The 21,722-nt window shown below is 50.7% G+C and overlaps 1 protein-coding gene and 1 long non-coding RNA gene across 9 annotated transcripts in view; one reads left to right on the forward strand and one right to left on the reverse strand.

Moving 5' to 3' along the window:
* Window positions 1-2,309, reverse strand: part of B3GAT1 (beta-1,3-glucuronyltransferase 1) — a 47,314-nt gene extending 45,005 nt beyond the window's left edge. For 3 of the 7 annotated variants that reach the window (XM_078339218.1, XM_078339216.1, XM_078339219.1), the window contains exon 1: window positions 2,145-2,309. The gene's annotated coding sequence lies outside the window, so the exon portion shown is untranslated. Of the gene's footprint in view, window positions 1-1,594; window positions 2,041-2,144 lie in introns of those variants that run through there. The other 4 variants (XM_035265166.3, XM_017977667.4, XM_009007174.5 and 1 more) reach the window with 2 other exon arrangements.
* LOC118145744 (uncharacterized) overlaps window positions 1,960-21,722 on the forward strand; it is a 52,616-nt gene continuing 32,853 nt past the window's right edge. For both annotated transcript variants that reach the window (XR_004731121.3, XR_008475056.2), the window contains exon 1: window positions 1,960-2,132. This is a non-coding gene — a long non-coding RNA (uncharacterized LOC118145744). The remainder of the gene's footprint in view (window positions 2,133-21,722) is intronic.

A 21,722-nucleotide genomic window follows, 5' to 3' on the forward strand; every position in this document is an offset into this window, starting at 1 on the left:
CTGCTTCTGGTGGAAGAGTGAATACCCACTCAACCAGAAACCTAGACATAGATATCAACCCAGCGCCTGGACCTGTGGTGATCCCCAAGCACCTTGGGGTCAGGCACAGAAACAGGAACAGCAAGCTCCTAGCTCCAGTGCTGAATGGGGCACAGATGCATTATTTATTCTCCCAGTCCTGTTAACCTCAGCAAGCATTTCTGTTTCCATCAAAAGGGGCAGAGGGAAAATGTCACAAAGCTCCAGAACCTTTGGCAGTGCTCAGCATGAACTGGGCAGAGTGAGAAGTCTGTTTGAAGACCCTAGAAAAGGGTATTCACCCCCATGGAAGAAAGGGAAGCCTTGATGTTAGCTCCCGTAAGGTCACTAATGGTTACCAACTGAGCAGGCTCTGGGGGGAAATGTCTCAATCTCTGTAGTGGCTGCCAAGCAGAGGTAGGGAAACATCATCACAGGAGACAAATCTTAGAAAACCCTAGAACAACATGCCCCACAGCGCTAGTAACTTAGGGAGTGGTGCGCCTCCCATTTCTGCAAGAACACATCCAGGCATTGCACAGTGCTAGGCACTAGGACGTCTGCACCGCATCATTTTCAACAGTGCATGCTACACAGCCCAAGTTCTAGGACCCAGTGGGCATCCCACCCACATTGGTGCCCATGCACCGGGCTAGCCACTGTCAGTAAAAGTGACAGTGTACAGCCCCTTTACAGTCCTGTACATTAGAAATCTATGGAGTCCTTCAGTTCCAGCTTCTACAAGAATCCATGCAGCTAGGCCTGACTGGGGGAGGAAGGCCACAGGGAGGTTGGCCAAGGCTCCCCTGTGTGTGCATGTGGGGGTGGTTCTTGACCTTAGCTGCTTGGTATGGGGCTGTCGCCTCCTTTCCCTGGCACTGTAGGACCCGGTGGCTTCCTTCTCTACTTCCTGCCTCAACTCTCAGCTTCCTTTTTCTGGAAGTTGTGTGCTCTGATTTTATAGGGATTGGGACTTCAGATCTGAGACCAGGCGCAGATGGGAGGGTGGTTAACTGGTCGCGCCTCTTTGCTCCTTGCTACACCGAAGGTCCCAAGAGCCCTTTGCCACCCTTATCATCCCTGGGTCCCTCAGCATGCCCCGCAGAGCTCAGGCCCCCTGAAGAGAGTTAACTTGGCAGTGCTCAGGAGCCACAGAGCAATCCAGAGAGGGCTGGTGGGCAGCAGGGGTGGGGAGGTGAGGGACGACTGACCCCTGACTCCTTATCCGGCCACCAGAAACCACCTGCTGAGGAGCCCAGGAACTGACGGCGGAGAGCCCGGGCCAACTGTTAGAAGCTGCTGAGAACCAGCTCTTCCCCTAATCCCGGTCGAGAAGGGCAGGTGGTGCCGGGTTTTGTTTCGTGGTCCCTAGGCAGCAGCGCCTCCGGGCCTCAGCTCTGTTCTCGGCCCCCTTTCCAGTTGCCCCTAGCGCGCGCAGCGCACACACACACACACACACACACACACACACACGCCCCAGCGCGCGCCCGGGAGGACATGGCGTGGGCACCGATGGGGACGCAGAAAGGGGCTCTGTGCGCGGCGGGGCGCCCGCGGGGGCGCGCGGAGCACTGACCTGCGGCGACGAGTCCGGAGCGTTCCCGGCGCGGTCCATCGCGGGCGGCGGCCCCTACGCCCCGGCCCTGGCGTCCCTAGGCTGCTGCCCTGGGCCGCGCGCGCCTCCCTCCCCGGGAACTCTCGGGCTGCGGGCCCCCGGGGGCCACTTCATAGCCGCGGGGTCCGCGCGCCCGCCCGCCCGCCCGCAGCCCCGCCCGGCCCCACCGCCCCTGCCCGGCTCGTTCTGGGCTCTGCGAGGCGGCGGCCGGAGGCTGGGAGCGCGCGGGAGGGAGGGCGCGGGCAGGGAGGCAGGGGGCGGGGAGCGGGAAGGGCGCCGCGGGGATCACGCGCGGGGGTTGGGGGGGAGCGGGGCGAACGAGGCTCGCGGCCGGAGTCGATCCGACCCGGCGGGCGCAGAGTCCCCTCGGTGGCGGCGGATGCGCCGGTGCCGCCGCGGCTGTGACTGAGCCTCCCGCCCCGCCCCCACCCGCTCTCCGCCCCCGCCCCGCCCCCGCCCCGAGCCCGCGCCAGCGCCGGCGGGACCCGAGCTGCTAATGGTCGGTACCAACCTCGCCAGCCGAGGCGGGGGCGCGAAGAGGGAGACCGGCGAGGGGACCCCCTAAGGGATTGGTATTACCTCCCCACCGCCCCCCACCCTTCCCCAGCACACTCCCTTGCGGAGGCGACTCTTGCTTCGGGCGCGGGAGCTGGGGTGGCGGGCAGGGGCCGAAAGCACCCCCGGATCTCGGCTCTCGAGAGTTAAAGCTCGGCCCCCGCCTGCACCCCCATTCCACCCCGCCTCCATCCTGGCTGCTCCTGGCGCCCAGCTTGGCAGTCTCTCTCAAAGGGTGATTGTTTCCGGCCGGGCTGCTGCGGGAGGGTGGGGGGGACGGTTCTCTGGGACCAAGGGGCCGAGCTGGGGAGCCGGTGGGGGATATGGCTTCCTCCTTGGCTTCAGGCACCCCGGATGGAAGGTGGCTGGTGGGGGCGGGCGGTGCCTTGCCGGGATACCGATGCTCGTAAGGGGTGGTCGCAGGGGTCCTCAGACGGCGGCCGTAGAACGGCCCCACCTGTGGGCCCTGCTGCCCCTGCTACCCCGTGGAAGCAGGCGCGCGTCAGCTTCACCCCCAACCTCCTCTTCCGGGCCAGTGCACCGGGCATTCCAGAGAGAGGGCCAGGAGGCCTGCGTGGGCGCAGAGGCGCGGGGAGGCCGGGGACAGCGGGCTCTCCAGGAATTTCCCGGGCCTCCGTTGCGATGTGTTGGTGGGCAGGGGACAGAGGCCAGTGAGTAGGCGCGCACTTGGACGTTTGGTAAGGTGGCTTGAAGCCCTCCATGGAGCTATTTCCAGATACTCCTTCGTCAGCCTGTGGGAGACTTGGAAGCCATCCTTGCACTCATTTTAGAGGTTGGCATCTCCCGGTGCTCCTGGACACCTGGCCACAGCCGCCGCGTCCTCTTCACAGCCCCAGGAGGAGGCCAACTCCCAGGGCGGGGTTCGCGGCGGGACCAGGGACTGTTGGTACCTTCTCCAGAGTCTCCCTCTTTCCCTGCCCGGGAAACTAGTCATAGCCCCACGGCTAGGCACTGCTTAACCACAGCTGTGTCCCCATACTTCCCGCCCAGGCTGAGGACCACGGAACTCTTTTTTATCAGCTTTTCTTCCTTGTCAGGACAGGGCCTGGCCCTGCTGTTCCCACTGAGGATGTGCAGGTGGGGTGGGAGCAGAGGCTGCAGAATCAGCCAATTTGGTCAAGACCTTGAGGGGAGGAAGGCACCTCACCTCACCGTGCACATCATCACAGACAGGTGAATGTGTCCTTAATGACTGTCTCTAGGAATAGCTGTCCCTTCTTGTCATGCGCTCAAAACTTCCTCCGAATCTAACCTGAGTACCTCCTGCTGCAGTACAGGAGCATTTCCTGCTTCTCCTAATGAGTGGAATCTCAGCCAGTGCTGCTCAGCCTTCTTCTGCCCCTACTACAGCCCCTCCTTTAGACTCTGCTAAGAGGCCTTTCCTGAGTGGGAATTCTGCTGGTATTTTCCTTGCCTCCATGCTCTGCTTCTCCTTAGACTCCAAACCAGCTGAAGGGCAGGTGCAGGAGCAGGATGGTGGGGAGGGGGGTACCAGAGAGCATGGAGGAGTGGCCAGGCGAGTCTGGAGGGCACATTGCCTTCCTCCTCTGCTGAGCCAGCCAGCCGCAGCCACACAATCACCAAATGGGAGGACAGAAATGACCATGAAGACTGTCTCATTGTACCAGCAGGGAAACAGACCCACCGGGGTGAACTCAGGAGACCTCGGAAACATGGCAATTAGGAGGCCTGGATTTCAGGCAGGTTCTGAAGGCACTAGCAAAAGACCTCCCCCCAGCCGGTCTTTTCAGTAATAAAACAGGGGTTAGACTAACTGGGCTCTGGTCCGCCTGGTCCTGCTGGGCTGTGGCTCAGAGATGTTGTCTGCAGGGGTTCTCGGCTTTCCCTCAGCATTCTGGCAGGAACAGTTGTAATAATAAAGCCTCTTTCTAGGGACCTGTCTTGCATGTTAGTCCCAGGCTGTGTTTACAGAATTTTTAATATTAATTTTTAGAGCCAATTTAAAACAATAATAGGAGATTAAAATTAGCATGATAAGTCTCAGTGAAGAGACAACAGCCTGCCATTCATTTTGGTGGGAAGTTTTGGCAACCTCCCAAGTGTATGGACACTCACACGCACACGCACTGATGTCTATGTAGACACAAAACATGCACATAGAGGCAGCTACACATGCAAATGCGCCAACATGAACACACACACACTCTAAAGTACCTCATGTGCACGTAGAAATGCTTGCATATGGACGGACTCTCCTGCTTGATGCCCTTGACCTCATAGCACCTGCACCCACACAGACACACGTGTACACACACCATCCCCCCGGGTCAGCCATGCTCCCACCCCTGTCTTCCTGCTTGGCCTCTGCAGGGTCTGTGGAAATCCTTCCCTCCCATGTCTGGACTTGATGAATCCCCCCAGCTTGGCCCTTTCTCCAAACATCTGGAGCACCTCCATGTCTCCCTGAATGATTGATCTTCCCCTCCCCCTGCCTTCCCTGCCAGTAGTGAGCCCCTCTTCTCAGAGGCCCCCAAAGCCTAACACCAGCATGTTTAGTATGCAGAGCCCGGGTCTGTCCTCTGGGACAAACCGTTATGTGTTTATTGTGTAGTTAAGCAAGACGGGAGCCCTGCCCCCGCTCTGGTCCTGGCCCAGTTCCCATAATCTGAATCCCAGAAGAGTCCTGTAAAACCATCATTTGCAATGCAAAATCCGCAAAACATCTGGGAGGGTCTGTAGGTTTTCTCCAAATCACCTGTGCCCTAATTTAATATGAATAACAATTAGTTTACTCTTATCAGTTAATTGTTCCCCTCGTGGGTTCTGTCTGCCCTGCCCTCTCTTTCAGTAGGAGCTTTGATCTGCTGCAGACTCCTAATGATGCTGCCTTTTCAGCCCAGCCATCCTTCTCAGCTACCACCCCAGAGAGGCAATGCAGCCGTGCTGCTCGCTGCCCTCACCCCAGGGCCCCAGGCCCTCACCCCACCCATCTTAGTTTTAGCCAGTCTAATTGTCGAGGGCTATCCAATCTCCCCTTGCCTTCACCAGGAATGTATAGCAGTGATTTTGCTGATGTAAGTGAAAAGGTCCCAGTGGGATTCTTCAGTGAGGAATCCCACCCCACATGGTGTCGTTGCCCTGGCAAGGACGACAGCACGTGCACACAGTGTGCACACCCAGGTGCCGCCAGATCGCTGGGGGAGTGAGAAGAGGAAGAGCTGCCCTCTGCCTCGGCAGGCAGGGCGAGTTCCCCAGGGACCCAGCCATGCTTTGCGGTGTTTGCCAGGCATGTCTGAAATGTTCCCATGGTGGCTCCTGGCTGGATGTGTGTAGATGTGCTGTTTTGGGTGGTGGAGCTCATAGCCCAGATAGAAAAAGGGGAGGAGACCTTTTAAATCTTCCCTTTCTTTAGGAGGTTTCTGGTCTGAGCTTTGATCTTGAACACCCCTGTTTTCTACATAAAAAATTGAAGATAGTCATGTGGTCAACAGGTTCCCCACTACCCACCCTTCTTCTCAGAAGCCAGGCCAGCATCTTTCCTGAGCTGGTGCAAGAAGGCTGAGTCCTGCTCCTCTCCAGTCTCTACCTCCAGGGCAAGGGTGCAGTTACATGGCTTTAGAACACTTTGGTCATCTCATTTTGTTTTGCTTTCTTTTTTTTGTAGCTGAGGGAGGCTTGAGAGGTGATGGGAGCAGAGCCCTGAGACTTGGGGGAGCATCTCTGAGGCTAAGCTGGGACGGTTCTCTGTCCTCTTGCAGAAGCGAAGATAACCCAGATTGGCCCTTGATCTCCCCACTACTCCCTCACTACTCTGCAGAGCCCATACTTCCCGAGTCTCCCTGAAGCCTTTCCCAACCTGAGCTCTGTGGCTTGTGCTGTCTCCCGCAGCCCCCCTGACCCTCAGGCACCTCTGGCAGTGAAACTGCTCTTCCCTTCAGTTCCATAGTGCTTTATCCAGACACGTCTGGAGGCTCTCACCCATCTGTGCATAATGAATTCAGACTTACCACAGTGGCTTTCCTGTGTTCAACTACTATTTGCTGAGCTCCAGTCATATGGCAGGCACTGTGCTGGGCACCAGAGACACAGCAGTAAATGATAGCAATTAGGAGTCTTAACTTCGATTAGGCCCTTTGTATGGATGCACCAGGTCAGGTTCCAGATATTCATGTGCATTAGCTAATTTCATGGTAAGGTGTTATTTACGGGTACTGTTTGTGACAAGTTTCGATTATAGTTTCCATTTATAGGTCAGGAATCTGGGGCGTAGTATTTAGGTAATTTAATTAAGGTCACATGCCTAGTAAGTGACATAGCCAGCATTTGAGGCAGGCAGCCCAGTTCCAGGACTCAGGCTCATAATCAAAACATACTTCAGGAATTATATGCTAGTGGTCCATAGATGGACAAGTGCACAGAATGAACAGAGGTGGAGGAGGTACAGGAAGGAACAAAATAGGGTCACAAGCTAGAGAGAGTCCTGGGAGGGCAGGAGCAGGGAGAGGCTCTTTAAGATGGCCATGCTTGAGCTGAGACCTGGGGGAATACGGGCCAGGTGAGGACAGCAATAGGTGACTTGAGGGGTCAGCAGGAGGCTTGGTGCACTTGAGGAACAAACACAGCAAGTGAGGCTGGAGAGGAGAGAGCAAGGAGAGAGCCATGGGGAGCGGCAAGGACACTCTCTGCTTGGAGTCTGAGGATTCGTGTGCATGAGTGACCTCCTGCACTAGTGTCTTCCAGCGAGTAGCTGTTCAATAAATATGATGGATGGAGTTGTTTAATTTCCTGCCCAAACTCCCCTCCATGGCTGGGGTGATGAGCAAACATCCTAGACCTTTGGGTATTAGTAGAGCTTCTGCAGAAGAGACTCCTTACCCTTTCCTTTTGGGATTTGGCAGAAAGAAAGAAGGTGCTAGGGGGCCAGCTTTGCTGCCATTTATTCATTCATCCAAATTCTGAGCACCTCCTCTGGCCAGGAATTTTGATAGGTGCGAGAAAGAAAGGAACGGAGGGCTAGTCCCATGGTTTTCTCCAGCCTGAGGCTTCAGTGTTTCAGTTTTGCTCTCTGCCCTTGTCCTTGCTATCTCCCCTTCCACTATGGATTATTCTACCGAGGAGAAGAGGTTGGCAGAGTCATCGAGGAGCCAGACTGAGACCTGGGCTACTGCAAATGCCAAAACCTGGGAGAGGGGAAGGGTTTTTGTGGGCAGCAGCCTTCAGAACCTTTCTGTGATCACCCACGGGGTTGGGATACAGTGACTTTTTGGATGGAAGAGGAAGAGAAGACCATGACACTTGGTTAATTCAGACTTACAACAGTGATTTTTGTTCAGGCACATTCTGAAAGAAAGGTTGCATACTGAAAGGTTTGAGAAGCATAATTCAGCATATTGGAAGATCTCGCTCTTCCATTTCAAGATGCGTAAAGCCAATGACTTTCGTTTTGTTCCAAGAGGGTGGCAGAGTTGGGAAGAAGGACACTCAGAATTACTAGACATTGATGTTCTTTGCTCAAGCTGCATATGGTCTGAACTATGTATTATTCCAGATAGGAAAAGAGGTAACTCACATCAAATACTTCCTCGCAGACTCACTGATCATGGGAAGCTGGCAGGATGGAAGAATATTCCCCTGCTGACCTTATGAGACCATCCAGAGTCTGGCAGGATTTCTGGGAAGTGAGAAAGAGGAAATATGGACCCATGAATAGAAAGCATGTTGAGTGCTGGGGACAAAGCTTCTCCCTCCTTAGACATTGAGAAAACATGATGGAGCTAGGTCACTGGAAATCCTGGGCACTGCTCTCATCAAAACATGAAATGGTTGGTCCTTCACAGATCCCAAAGATCAAAATCCTGGGCCTACTGCCCAGACAGTTAGCTCCCAAGCCTCTATGGCTGCACCCATGCCTGGAGCTGGAAAAACTGCTTTTTATCTGATTACAACTTCCTGGCTGAAAGCACTCAGGGGCCCTGTAGAGAATTGGTGATCTGTCCTCACAGAGCCTCGTGATAGATGAAGAGTCTAGGGAGTTAGGGAGAGCTTTAATAGGGCCCCCTGGGTTTGAGCACACATCTGACAGTTCTAATTCTCCAGCTATGTTTTCTGCAAACGGATGGTCATTTTGGGCTTTCAGGTCTCTAATCCCTCATTCAGTAAAGCAAACACCCTAAATCCTCAATAATGTAGGTTTTACAGTCTCATATATACAGATCCATGTTTCAGCACCGAGGCCAGCTCCACTCATGAGACGCGTATGTTCTTGCATCTGGATGTAAGCAGTATCAGGACTCTGGAAGCCCAGCTTGGGTTTGGCAGGAAGGCATTGCATAGTGGAAGCCAGGCGACAACCACATGGAGTCCTGTTTCAAAGCCTTGTCATTGTGTTTCTTTGAAAGTGGCAGGGCCTTCTTTAAAGTGACAGCTAGATAAGGCATATGAGTGAAAACAGGGTACTATTTGGGGGAGGATTGGAGAAGGTTAAGAAGACTCACATTCCCAATGAGGGAGCTCAGCTGTATCTGGGATGGCAAATCAGTTTTATCCTGGATGCAGATTTCAGTAAACTAGTTGTAGATGGGTGAAGTGTCCTAAAACTACATCTGTGGTAAGCAGCACAGAGCACCATGACCAATTAGTGGTGTCTGCCTTGAGTGGGTAACAGGCTAACCACACACACACGGGTGTGCAGAGCAGGGGCCATTTTTCTGGTTGCTAGGTGATATTTAAGATCCTTTTAACTTCTAGGATTATATGCCTGTGAAAATCAATAGTTCATATGTTCTCATCTTTCAGCTTCTCCTTTTACTGTTTGCTCATCTAACCACTATTTACTGGGTGCCTGATAGATGCTGGTTACTAGGCAGTACATCTTACTCACCCTCAATGAGCTTACAGTCTAATAGGGAGAAGGAACAATAGAAGAGTTACACTGCGGGGGAATAAAGACGGTGTTCTATGGGACTGATGGCAAGTTCCTGGTGTAGAGAAGGCATAATGGAGTCCTGGTCCCATAGAGTCCTCAAATCAAGATGCAGTTGCCTCTGTGTGATGGTGACCTAACTGGCAGAACTGAAAGCCAAGTTCCAAGTGTTAGTTCTGGTGTGCAGTGAAGAGGTCCCTGGCTCCGGGCCATCGGTTTTCTGATAAACCTATGCAAGGCTTTGTTAAGTGACATTTGCCTGTTGATGTAGCTGGGACAATTGCACAGTCCTCCCCGAGGTCTGGCCTGGTGTGGCCAGCCACAGATCACCTGTAGAGGTCCACACTTGCTAGGCAGGAAGGCCCAGAGGAGCCTCAGTGTGAAACCACCTTGAGAGTTGCAGTGTTGTTTTGCTGAGGACTGGAATGTCCACATTCTAGACTAAGGATTAGGGGCAGGTTGGGAGTGTCCTGGCAGTGTAAGCCCCTGGGAAGATCACTAGAGATGCTTCTGGGAACCCAGTGTGAGTGACTTCTAGGAGTCTCCAGAATGAGCCACTTCTAATGACTTATAAAACCACCATTATTGTAGTAAATCTCAGCAGATTGATTTGTGATAAACCAGGATTGAGAAACCTTAAGCAGTGGGAAAGTAGACATTTTAATTTTTCAACTGGACACAATGAGGCCCCCGGAGGAAAGAAAGTGGCCAGGCCATGTCACAGGGCCTAGCCCTTCAGCCCCCTCCTCCACAGGCCTGGAGAACCAGGACAGGACAGCATCAGGGGGCCTCCCATGGCTGACATTGGAACCCCCTCCATTCATCCCAGTGGTGAATGGTGAATCTCTCTGCCTCTTTTGAAGATCTCACAATTAAACAGGCAGAGGAATGTATTTCATAAAATATGCATACTATTTGCTTTGTACAAAAGCATTTTAATGTCTCTTAGCTCATAGCCAAGATGAGCAATGGGAAGAACAATCTTTCACTGCACATGAAAATCAGTCACCAGGCAGTGGTGGCTTTGGTGGAGGAATGCCTATCATACCACCATCATCAACACCACCATCCTCACCACCATCATTCTTACTCTTTATGGTCAGGGCATAGTTTCACTTCAGTTCCTTGGATGTTCAGACTGTGTCTTGTTCATTAGATCAGCTGCTTCGCCTGGCACAATGTCTGCCACATGCCCGATGCCTAATGAATATCAGCTATTGTAAATGTTTATTAAGTCAGACAGGTGCATTATATGCACTCAGTGTGCTCACAGGTGCACTCACATGGATCCTGTCCTGTGGTCTGACCTGGTAAAGATGTATTGTCCTGGCCGGGTGCGGTGGCTCACGCCTGTAATCCCAGCACTTTGGGAGGCCAAGGTGGGTGGATCACAAGGTCAAGAGATCAAGACCATCCTGGTCAACATGGTGAAACCCCGTCTCTACTAAAAAATATACAAAAAATTAGCTGGGCATGGTGGTGCGTGCCTGTAATCCCAGCTACTCAGGAGGCTGAGGCAGGAGAATTGCCTCAACCCAGGAGGTGGAGGTTGCCGTGAGCCGAGATGGCGCCATTGCACTACAGCCTGGGTAACAAGCGTGAAACTTCGTCTCAAAAAAAAAAAAAAAAAAGATGTATTGTCCTGCTCTGGTCAAGTTTTCCCCCCAGCAGCAGAATCTGGTCATTGTCCTTCCTGCCTCTTTCTCTGGTGCTGGCCTGCGTGCCTCTCCACCGTGCGGCTCCTTTGTTAATCAGACCAACCTCACTCCTGTGGATAATGGCTCCTTGTCAGCGTTAGAGCCTGAGGAGCAAAATCTTCATTATTGTATGGAGCTGACATGCAAGAACAATTGGACTAAATTGATTGTATTTTCCAAATCATCACCCGGCTTGTAATTCTATCTGTGAGATGGACTAATTTGAACGAGAATTAGCTTCTAAATTGAGAATTCAGGCCCTTGACCAGCAAGGGAGAAAGGGCCCTTCTGTAGTCCAAGAGGAATGAGGTTTCCAGGCCCGAGGTAGGTGCAGCGGCCTTTTTCATAAATGGTCTCTGTATGAGAAGTGAATACTGTCGTCTCTGCGGACCCTGTGGCTCTCCTCTGCTGTACTCTGTCCTCCCACCATGACATCCATGTTTGGTGATACCATCTCCAAACCAGTGAAGATGACCAGTGGGTGTGAGTTCTGACTCCCCTGCCACCCTGGAGGAAACTGAGGCAATGGCAGAGCCAGAATTTAAATATCTTATACTCTTGAGTTAGAAGGAAGCCCACAGGCCAAGGCATTCACACTCCTGCGGAACACTCTGTTCTCCTACAATACTACATCCTTGAGAAGTGGCCATTTTGCTTCTGTTTGAACCCGATGGCAGAGGTCTCTACTATCTTCTAGACAACTTGTCCCACGTTTGGTCTGCTCTCTTCTGTGAAAAGTTATTTCTTTCCTTCAAAACTGAAACCTGCCTCCCTTTGATACGTTGGGTTGTGTCCTCTTGGGTAGTGCCTCTCAAAGTGTAAAGCACTTAGGAATCTTATGATTCTGACTGGAGTCTGAATAAAGTGTAGATTCTGATTCTGGAGGCCCTGGAGGCTACAAGTCTGAAGAGTGCTCAGGTGACGCGGATACCTCTGGTCCATAAGGCTCACTTGGCCAAGGCTCCAGGGCGCCAGATAGGATCTAAGTGTGAAAGCAGCATCATGTCCACCTTTTGATTTTGCTTTACCAAGATAAGAGTCCTACATTCCATCAAATTTACAGTAAACAAATTGTATAAGTTCTTTGAATGTCAACTCTGGGTGAAATCTTCTCCTCCAGAAGGAATCTTGCCTGTAATTTGATTCATTTTACAAAATAGGAATCGAAGGCCCAAGAAGGCCCAGAGAGTTGCCTAAGGTCATAAGGCTGGTAGACCTGAGAATAGCTAGAATTAGGGTTTACTGAGCTAGGATCTTCTTCTCTTAAACTGTACCGCCCTTGGGTATTGGAAATAGGAGCAGCAGAAAAGAGAAAGTGATTGACTGTGGTCCCCCAGCTACTGTGGGAGGCAGGAGCGCAGGGGGGTGGTCCTCTTGGCCATATTCCATAGGGTGAGGAGTAGGGGGGTGTTTCAGCTCCTGTCAGGGTAAGGCGGGGGGAGCCAGACAGATGGGTGAGAGGAAGGAGGCAGCCATCAAAAGAAAGCGGGATGCCCATGGGGAGTGGGACAGGGAGGATGCAAGGCTAATGGGAACTTCTGAATAGGAAGAGTAAATGAAGGTACAGGGAAGAAAGGGGAGCTGGATCCTTCACATGAATCAGAGGGAATGGGCAGCCATCCCTTCCGTCCCCACAGTACTCAGCCCTTATCCTGTCTAGAACTGGCCCTATGTGCTGAATTCCCTGTTGAGTAACACGTTTTCACACCTGCATACAATAAACATCTTGAGGGCCATGTTTTGCTCACCACTGTTTCCCAATCACCTAACACAGGGCCTGGCATTCAGTAGGTACTTATTACATATTTGCTGAGTGCATGAGTGCCTGAATAAATCATTAGAAGTAGGCAGTCAAAATCCAGGACTGCCCAGCTTAATTAAGAAAATCTGATTACTGTAGACATAGCAAATATCTTAATGGGAAAATGTGGTAATTAGGCCTGGGATAACCAAGACTTGGGCTTTGGATGTGCATGGTGAGGGAAGTCGAGGACTCAAGGGCAAGTCCTAGGTTTGTGCATTGGAGAAGGAGGAGGATAGTGGGAGGAAGAATCACATTTCTCAGGAAAACCCAAGGGTTCTGTTTTGGATGTTAAGTTTGAATATTAGGTAATTCAGGGAAAATTCTAAGTAACAGTTGGCTATAGTGGTCTCTCTGGACCCAGAGAAGATGTGGGAGGTGGTAGGGGTGGGCTGAATCCCTCCTCACCCCCAAAACTTAGAGGGTGCTGCCCAGGCTACCAAGGGGTAAAAGCAGAGTGGCTTCCTCCTGGAGTCTCTGAGGAGGGCGGGCAGCTTCCCGCCGGGACTCACAGCAGTCACATTTGCTGCTGCTCGAGGAAACAGAACAGCCTGCCAGGGCCCACAGCGTAAACATGGGGCATCTAAGGAAAATAAAACACACCTAAGGGGACCTCCAGCAGGAGAGAGGAGAGCGGCTGGAACGCCAGCGTAGGTGGCTCTTCTTGAGGACACAGAACAAACTCTAACTATAGTGACTATGAAACTAGAGCACGAGGGTGAGTATTTTGGATGTTAAGTTTGAATTCACAGCACAATGAAGACTTCCTGGAAGACAGAGTCATGCTTTCCAAGTTGAAAAATTCAGTAGCTATGTTAAAGGAGATGGCAAGTACAGAGAAGTAAATCAGTGCCGTAGAAGATCACAAGGAAGAAAAATCTCAACTATGCAGCGAAAATGAAGAGTTGGAAATTAGGAGGAGAAATAAGATATTTGGAGGACAGATTTTGGAGATCTCACATGTAAATAGTAGGAGTTCCAGAACGAGAAAAGGGAACAGATGGAGAAGCAATAAATAAAGAAATAATACGGGAAAATCTTTTGGGGTTTGCCAAATACTTGCGTCTGGAGGTTGAAAAAGCTCACTGAGTTCTAGGTGAGGCTGACATAAACGTAACACAGAGGCGCAGATTGGGAAATGCACAAAGCATGCCTGCATCTTCCCTGGTCTCCCAGTATCCCAGAGACAAGTATCTTTATCTAAGTATCTCACTATTCTTAATACAGGCTGGAGAGGAGCTTGGGAAGAAGTTCTACAGGTCCCATCACCGGGGTGATGGGACAATGGGAGAGAGAAGGGGCTTAATGGGAAAACGTGGTAATTATGCCTGAACAGTATTCAGAACACAGGCTGCCTGGAGTGGCTAGATGCAGGTTGATATCCATCCATCCCCAGAAACACACAGAAAGCTAAATCTCAGATGCACGTTGTAGAGGAAGATGTAGAAGCTGGTGTCTGGGTTCAAGCTTAGGCTCTGGAGCCACGAGCTTATTCCAGACACCGGGGGCCTCTTCAGCAGAGGGCACACTTGCTTCCAGGTTCATGGCTGCCAGTGGCCCCGAGCGGCCCAGTAACATATCACAGCACTGTAGGCAGGGGGGCTTAAGGGCTGAGCCAGGATTCCACCTGCTGGCCCATCACATTTAATGTACCAGGACAGAGACGCCACAACATCAGTCTGTGTTTTTCCCTAATACCAAGGTACCAGGCAGACCTCTTTGGAACAAATGCATGGGAAACACAACAAATTCATCAGACAGAGCGGGGTCTTTACCAAAAGCTCTAGTATTTCAGACACCCTGAGAGTGATATAACTACTGACTACCTGGGATCTGTGTGTTCCTGCAGCCCCAAATGATGAATGGTATGCAGTAGAAGGGGAGTACCGTTATCTGGGGACAGATGGAGTTAGGTAAAAGGATCCTTTGGCTGGGGCATTCAGAAGTATCACTGTGGTCTCTCCAGCAGGAAAACTTGGGTTGACCCAAGAGTGGCCCCTCGTTGTGCTTTTCACTGAGCTGAGAGCACCAGAGCAGGTGAGTGAGCAAATGAAGACTGACACACAGACTCGGAGAGCCTGACAGAACAGAGAGGTGATCTGGGCTACCACCCTTCTCCATCTCTTTGGACTCACATTATAGGGGTAACAAGCATGTTGGCTAGTGTATGTATCAGCCCCTACAGTTTAGAAATCACCATCAAGAACATTATCTATTACATTCTTTCAACACTTCCATGAGATAGTAGGTATGGGGATTACTGTGCACCCATTTTACAGATAGGATAATTGAAAATTAAGGCTGTTTTGTTGAAGAAAATAAGAAACTGCAAGGACCAGTGGGCCCCAGTCCTCCACTCCATGTGTTGATCCACATTCTTTGACCTTGTGACTGATTGTGCAACTTTCTTTGGGCACTGCATGGGTGGAAGTGACCGCGAGCCTGTTCTAACATCAGGCCCCAAGGCCTCCTGGGTTTCCACATTGCCTTCCTCCATTTATTGTGGGACCCAGAATAAATACACGTGGAGCTGCCCCCAGCCTCCTGGCATTCCAGGGTGTACAGCTGGAAACTGAGCTGCCTTTGTTGCCCTACTGATCTGTGAGAACAAACAACTGTTGTTTTACACTGCTGAGACTTTGCGAGTTTATTTTTGTTATGTAGAGTTATTACAGCAATAGCTAACTTAGGCTCTTAGAGACAATCTGTCACCTCACCCCTTGTGTGTAAAGGAATCACCTGGGGTTCCTGCTAAAACACAGACTCATCAGAATCATTGGATTCTCATCACTAACCCTGCGGAGAGGTCTGGAAGCCTATTTTGTGTTGGTCCTCTGTGGTTTTTGAGGGTTGTTTGCCTTCTACCCTGAAGGGGAGGACCTGTGTTATTTGTCTCGCATTCACCAGTGGCTGGTGGGTGTGTGGTACACTTTCACGAACAGGACATTGGGCAGTCAGAGTCCAGATATTTTCCCCTCCAGCCGGGCTGCAACAGGTGGGGAATGAGCATGGTGGGGAATTGTGAGTGGGTATAGCCTGAGGGCTCAAGCTTGGGACCCTCCTCTGTGCTGTGGACGGTGTAGCTCTAATCGCACAGATTGCTCCAGGAACTTGGTTGATGCTGTTCTCTCAACTGCTTGCAGCTGCTGCTTCTTGGAGTGTGCCGCCCCTCCCTGCACACACGCACGCCCGCCCGCTCGTGCAGACACACACACACACATGCAAGATGGCACTTTTCTTTCTGCGAAGATCAAATTGGCCTCCTTGTTGCTGGCTCAAAGCAGCTGTTTATTTGTTGTTTTCGTGTTTTCAACTGTTGTGATGAGGTTTGCTTCCTTCTCCTTTAACTGAATTACGTGTCATTTAGCTCTTCAGTGCAAGACGCAGATTGAGCTGGAACCTTCTGTCGTGTGGGGCTTTAGATTTCTCCTCCTCCTACAACCCAGTTAGATCAGCACAGCCATCAGGCATGGGGTCCTGAGGCTCCTCACATGGTGCTTCCTTGGCTAGGCCTGTCGTCCTCCCTCCTCCCTGGGAGCACAGCTCTGAAGGGGGGCTCAGGCAGGAAGCTGAGGTTGCCAACAGAAGCATATTCTCTCTCCCAAACTTGTCCTCAGGCCCATATTCTGTGGGTGGTGAGGAATTCAAGAGCTCAGATCTGATTTGCCTTAGTTTATAGGTCCACTGGTGACATTTAGTCAGACCATGTTAGTTGTTTAGTTGAGTAAGTGAGAAAGAGAGTAGAAACAGGATTGCCAAAGACATGGTGAGGATATGGACATGACTGCAGGCAGTGGCATGGACCGAATGTTTTCAGAGCCTTTGTTTTATGTCTTGGGACCCAAGTTCCATCAACGCCAACCTTGGAGAGGCCAGAAGCTAGCCACTGATGCGTGTTCATTTCCCTGCTGCTGTGCCCTGGACTTCACCCCTGCCGCTGAGTCCTATCCTGTTTCCCAGCAGGGCTGTACCTAGACCATCAGTTGGGTGCAGAGAAATTAATATTGCCTTTGTAAATGATTGGCTTGCTGTGTGACCACTGGCAATCATTGCCCCTCTCTGAGCTGGAATCTTTTCAACTCTAAAGTGAGGTTTGCGGGCTAGATGAGCTAAGGTCTAAGGTTCTTGCTGCCTCTGAAGGCTTGTGATTTGCATGTATGGCTATGTCTAAACTTAGTTACTTCTTAGTAATTCTGCAGTGAATTGGTTTAGCATCTCTGTGATAAATAACCTTGATCCTAAGGTAAATTAGCCATAGTGCTGGCTTTGATAATGTTCAAGGGGAACTGGGCAGACTCTGGAACCAACATCCCTTAGACCTCAGGTTTACTTGGCAGCTGGTGTGCCTGAGGACGGTGGGGTTGAGAGACTAAGAATCGCGGTGAAGCCACCAGGCAGGTTTCGGCAGCAGGGAAGCCAGCCAGATGGGTTACCAAGGCAAGGGAAAGTTGGGGTGGGCTAAAAGCTTGGCAGGTGGGGGCAGCTTGGCACAGAGGTGCCCAGGAGAAGGTCAGCCTGGCAGGCAGCCATTGCAGGAAGGCCAGGCAGCTGTGCATTAAGATCTGCCACAGGGACTGAAGTTCCCACGTCTATGGAAGGATTGCGGTAAATGCAAGGGAACTAGTGCTGAGTAGGGAACAGAGGCAGGGCTCACGAGGGAGGAAGAGCATGAGCTGCTTCAAGTCCACAGCATCCACAGTGTGCAGGGCCTGCAGGTCCCCATCCCCACTACCCCAGCCACTCATGAGGTGAGAGCATCTTTAGGTGTGGGAAACTCTCTGAGGGCAAGGCCCAGACACCTTCCCTTTCCTGGGTGTCTGTTGACCTGGGGTCCTGCTGGGTGAGGCAGGGCTGGTCCTCCCCAGGATGCTGGGTCGGGTCTGCAGGGGCAGTGGGCATTCTCCTTTCTGGCCTCCCCTGCACCTAGCACATCCACAGGGATAGGGAGGTGTCCTGCTAGGAGCCAGAAGCTTGCTGCACTCTCCTGAGCCCCTCCTAAGTAAATTGCAGCTCCTCAGAGCAGGAAAGTCATATACTTTTCCTTCTTAATTAAACCTCTATGAAGAAATAAACACCAAACAGAATTTTGAATAAAGCAGTGTTATTTCTTAGAAGCAGGAAACCAGTGCTTTTCTAGAAGGAAAGGAAGAAGTCACATCCAGGCAGCTGTCTGTGGTGCCCTTCCATTCCCTGGGTTTCATGTGGAGCTCATATGCTCAGGACAGTGTCTCCTGGGGCTTTCAGTGGGTCAAACTAATGTCCAGCCAACTCAGCGGGACCTGAGGGAGATGAAAAAGCAAACTTCTTCTCTCTGTGGAGCCCCTGGGGCATTGGGAAAAGGCTGCAGAGGAGCCTGTAGACCTTGTGGCCTGCTGGGAGTGGGGCTGCAGGGTTGCTGGGACACCAACTGGTGGCAAGGACCTGGGTCCCTCGCAGGATGTTAACCTGTGCCACTCTGTCAGTTTGCTGAGGTTTGCTTTACAGCCCAACTGAGAACATCAGGAAGTTTGCTGTCCACCTCCCCCGGCTCCATGGAGATGTTTTTCCTCTTGGTAGAGCTATAGATGCTGGATTTAAAAGGCTCAGTTGATTTCTCAAGTTTGTATTTATTTCAATAAAGTGGATTCCTTAAACGGGACACCATTTTCCAAATTTTGATCTTGAAAACATGGTCACCATAAGTAGAATCAAAATTCAGAATTTTCTGGCCCAAGCAGGGCCTTGGCCCTCCCAGGGTGAGGTTCACCCCTCTTGCTCTCTCCTGCTCCATTTTCACTCCCAAAGCTAGTCCCAGCCACTCTACCTAGGTCCTCAGGACACAGCCATCCAGTAGATCATGGGTCTGCTGGAATTTGTTTTCACCTGAGCGCCTACTATGAGCCAGGCACTGGAGGTCAAACAGGAGCATGATTCAGGCCCTGCCCCCAGGAGCTCCCCGTCATGTGCGGAAGAGGACTGGAAATGCAGAGGCCATACGATGTGGCAAATGTGTGGGGAGAGGCTTCTGAGAACCTGGAACCGAGTCCTCAAGGAGAGCTATACTGGAGGGCCCTGGGAGCAGGAGTCCTATGCGAGGGAAATGACAGATGCAAGACCCAGGGACCCAAGGGGTGTGTCATGTACATTTAATTTTTTTTCAGAGAGTCAGGGAGTGCATCTTCTATCTCGGATCCTGGTTTCCTGGAAAATAACATTGCAGTGAAAAAAGCCATCCCAGAAGAGTCCCCTGGTGCCAGCCCAGAGGCGGCTGCCCAGCTGTGAGAGGCAAAGCCAAACCAGAAAATAGCTCATCTGCTGGCTGCCCAGTGATGGAGAGCACCCCAGGGAAGGTTAGCACGGGAGCATCATCATTAGATCAGCAGACAGTGGCTCCACTCCCAGGCCAAGGCAGCCTGCTGGATCTGCTCTAATGATGGGAATTGGGCACTAATTACCAGGATGTCACCCCACATGCAGTCACACAGCGACTGCAGGCTCCGTGGGACCAATACACAGGTTCTCCTCTCCTCCGTTCTTGAGCAATGGGAGGCTTCGCTTGCCTTTTCATGACACTTTGGAGTTGGTAAAGATCATGACCACCAATTTCTTATTTGCTGTGGGTATTATTTTTCTCATTCACTGGTGAAGAAAGGAAGGTTCAAAAGAGGATCGATTTTACATTGTTAGGAGGTAGGGGAGCTAGGACTTGACTGGTTTTGGACCATATCTCTTTCTGGTTTATCTCTGTGTCTGGCTTGGAAAAAAAGAAAGGAAGAAAGTAACACATGTTGGTTACCTTCCATGTGTGAGGCACTTTACCTCTGAGAACTCATCTAATTAATAACACCCATTGTATAGGTGAAGACACTGAGGCTCAGGGAAGACAAACGATGGGCCCAATGTTGCACAGCTGGTGAGTGGTGAGCAGAGTCTGGGCTTCAAAGCTGTCTGACTGCGCCTTTCCTCTTCCTACGACGTCTTCATCAGGCTCACTGCCTGTGGGTTCAGATCCTATGGAGCTCTGTTAATTCTGTACAGTTGAGACTTGCAGGGGGGTCTGTGATCTTATTTCCTTTATCCAGCACCACACTTGGTGGGCTTTCTGCAAAGTCTCATCTGCTTGGGTGCATGGGGGTCTCAGAATTAGAATTCACCTCTGCAGCAGTGAGGAACCTTTCCCCGGGAAGTCCCCACGGGTCTGCTGCTAGGCTTTGTCAGGGTGTGGAGGGTCACCCAAATGGCCACTGGCCTCCCTACAGTGTCCATGACCAGGGCCCTTGTTATCTAGCCTTGATCCCAAAGACGCATAGCCAGCAGGAGACTCCTTAGACTCCTTTCTCTGTCTCCATGTTGTGCTTCAGTACTGGGGAGAAAGCCCCAGGAAGCCGATTCAATGTCTTAACAGGTTTCTCATCTCCTGGAAGTCTGGGATATTCGGTTTGACCTTAGAGCCACAGACAGTGATGCAGAACTCAGGTTGTATATTGTATAATTTGAGTTATACAATTGCGCCAGTAAATGAGGCCTCCCAGAATTTGCTAGTTAGTAAGCAAATACAGACATGCTAGTTTGTAAATTGGCTGGTAAAAACTCAACTCAGAAAAAAGGAATTTCAGGACCACCTGGTTTAAAATCTTCACAAATGCGAAACTGAGGCCAAGAGAGGGGAGGGGGTGCTCCTGGGTGTGCCGTTGGCAGGCAGGCAGGCTGAGACCAGGGTTCATGTGTGTGGGTGTCTTTCTTTTATTTATTTAAAAAAAATTATGCCATAATGTTGCTACTTTCTACATCTTGCTTTTCATCTTCATTTTGGCCCAATTTACCAAATTAATTCAGATCAAAATGTTCATTCGGGCTGTAAATTAGCTGAATAATTGCTGTATAGATCTCATCCTCACAGCTCTGTCAGAGAACCTCACAGCTTCAGAGGGCCCTTGAAACCAGCACAGACACACCCCGCCTGCAGGGGTAAAAGCCCTACCAGGAAGGAAAGGCCAAGTGCTCCCCCATTACCCACATGCCCCACCTAAACACCGTTCAGCACATGCAGGGAGAGCCTGAATAAAAGTGAGAAAGGAGAAAACTGGAGATCATGAAGACATTGACTCTTCCCACATAAACTTAGAAGTTTGAGTTTTCCTTAAACTGTTTTTTTAGGAGGACAAAAAGACTTGAAAAAATAAATTTTAAGTTTATCTAAAAAATATATCAGTGAAAACAGCTAAGAATTCTGACAGAGGAGTTGAATGAATGAGGGGGCTTGCTTAACCATATGGCAGAATATGCTGGAAGTGATTACTGACCACGACAGTACAGTGTTCAGAGAGGGAAGAGATCTATTGAGGGTCACCCAAATAACTACTCTTCATACAGGTAGGATGGTAGCTCAGTGGGAGGGAGGGGCCACTGAATACATACAACTGGGAAAAATGGCTTGTTTTTTTTTGTGAAAAAATAAACAGTTTAGGACCCTGATTCATACCACAAAGCAAAAAGGACACAGGGTAGAAAAAAAAAACATTAAAATTAGAAGCAAATTGAAGTCAATACTTTCTCTAAGTGTAAAGGATATTCTAGGCATGAAAGTGATGGACTGATTAGTGATGGAACATATTTTCATATGCTTTTTGGCTGTGTGTATGACTTCTTTTGAGAAGTGTCTGTTCATGTCCTTTGCCCATTTTTTAATGGGGTTGCTTGTTTTTTTCTGTGTTCATTTCTTCAAGTTCCTATGGCTTCTGGATATTTATTTACAACAGATTTGGCTATATCTTTTTTAAAAATGTCAGTATGTCAAAAGGATTCTACAATGAAAAGGCAAAGGTTCCAGTGATCAAAGTCAAATAATAAATTATGTGAAGGGTTCTTACTTATATTCCTAAGAAAAGTATTAAGGGCCTGCTATAGTTTGGGTATTTGACTTCTCTAAATCTCATGTTGAAACGTAATCTGTACTGTGGGGGTCTTGGGAGGTGGGGCCCAATGAAAGGTGTTTGAGTCGTGAGGGCAAATCCCTCATAAATTGATTACAGCCCTCCCGGGGGCAAGTGAGTTATCCCTCTGTTAGTTCCTAGCAGCGCTGGTTGTTAAGAAGAGCCTGGTACCTTCCCTGTCTCTCTTGCCTTCTCTCTCTCCATGTGACCTTTACACTCC

Source organism: Callithrix jacchus, chromosome 10 (genome assembly GCF_049354715.1).
Source record: "Callithrix jacchus isolate 240 chromosome 10, calJac240_pri, whole genome shotgun sequence".
In the NCBI taxonomy this organism is placed as follows: domain Eukaryota; kingdom Metazoa; phylum Chordata; class Mammalia; order Primates; family Cebidae; genus Callithrix; species Callithrix jacchus.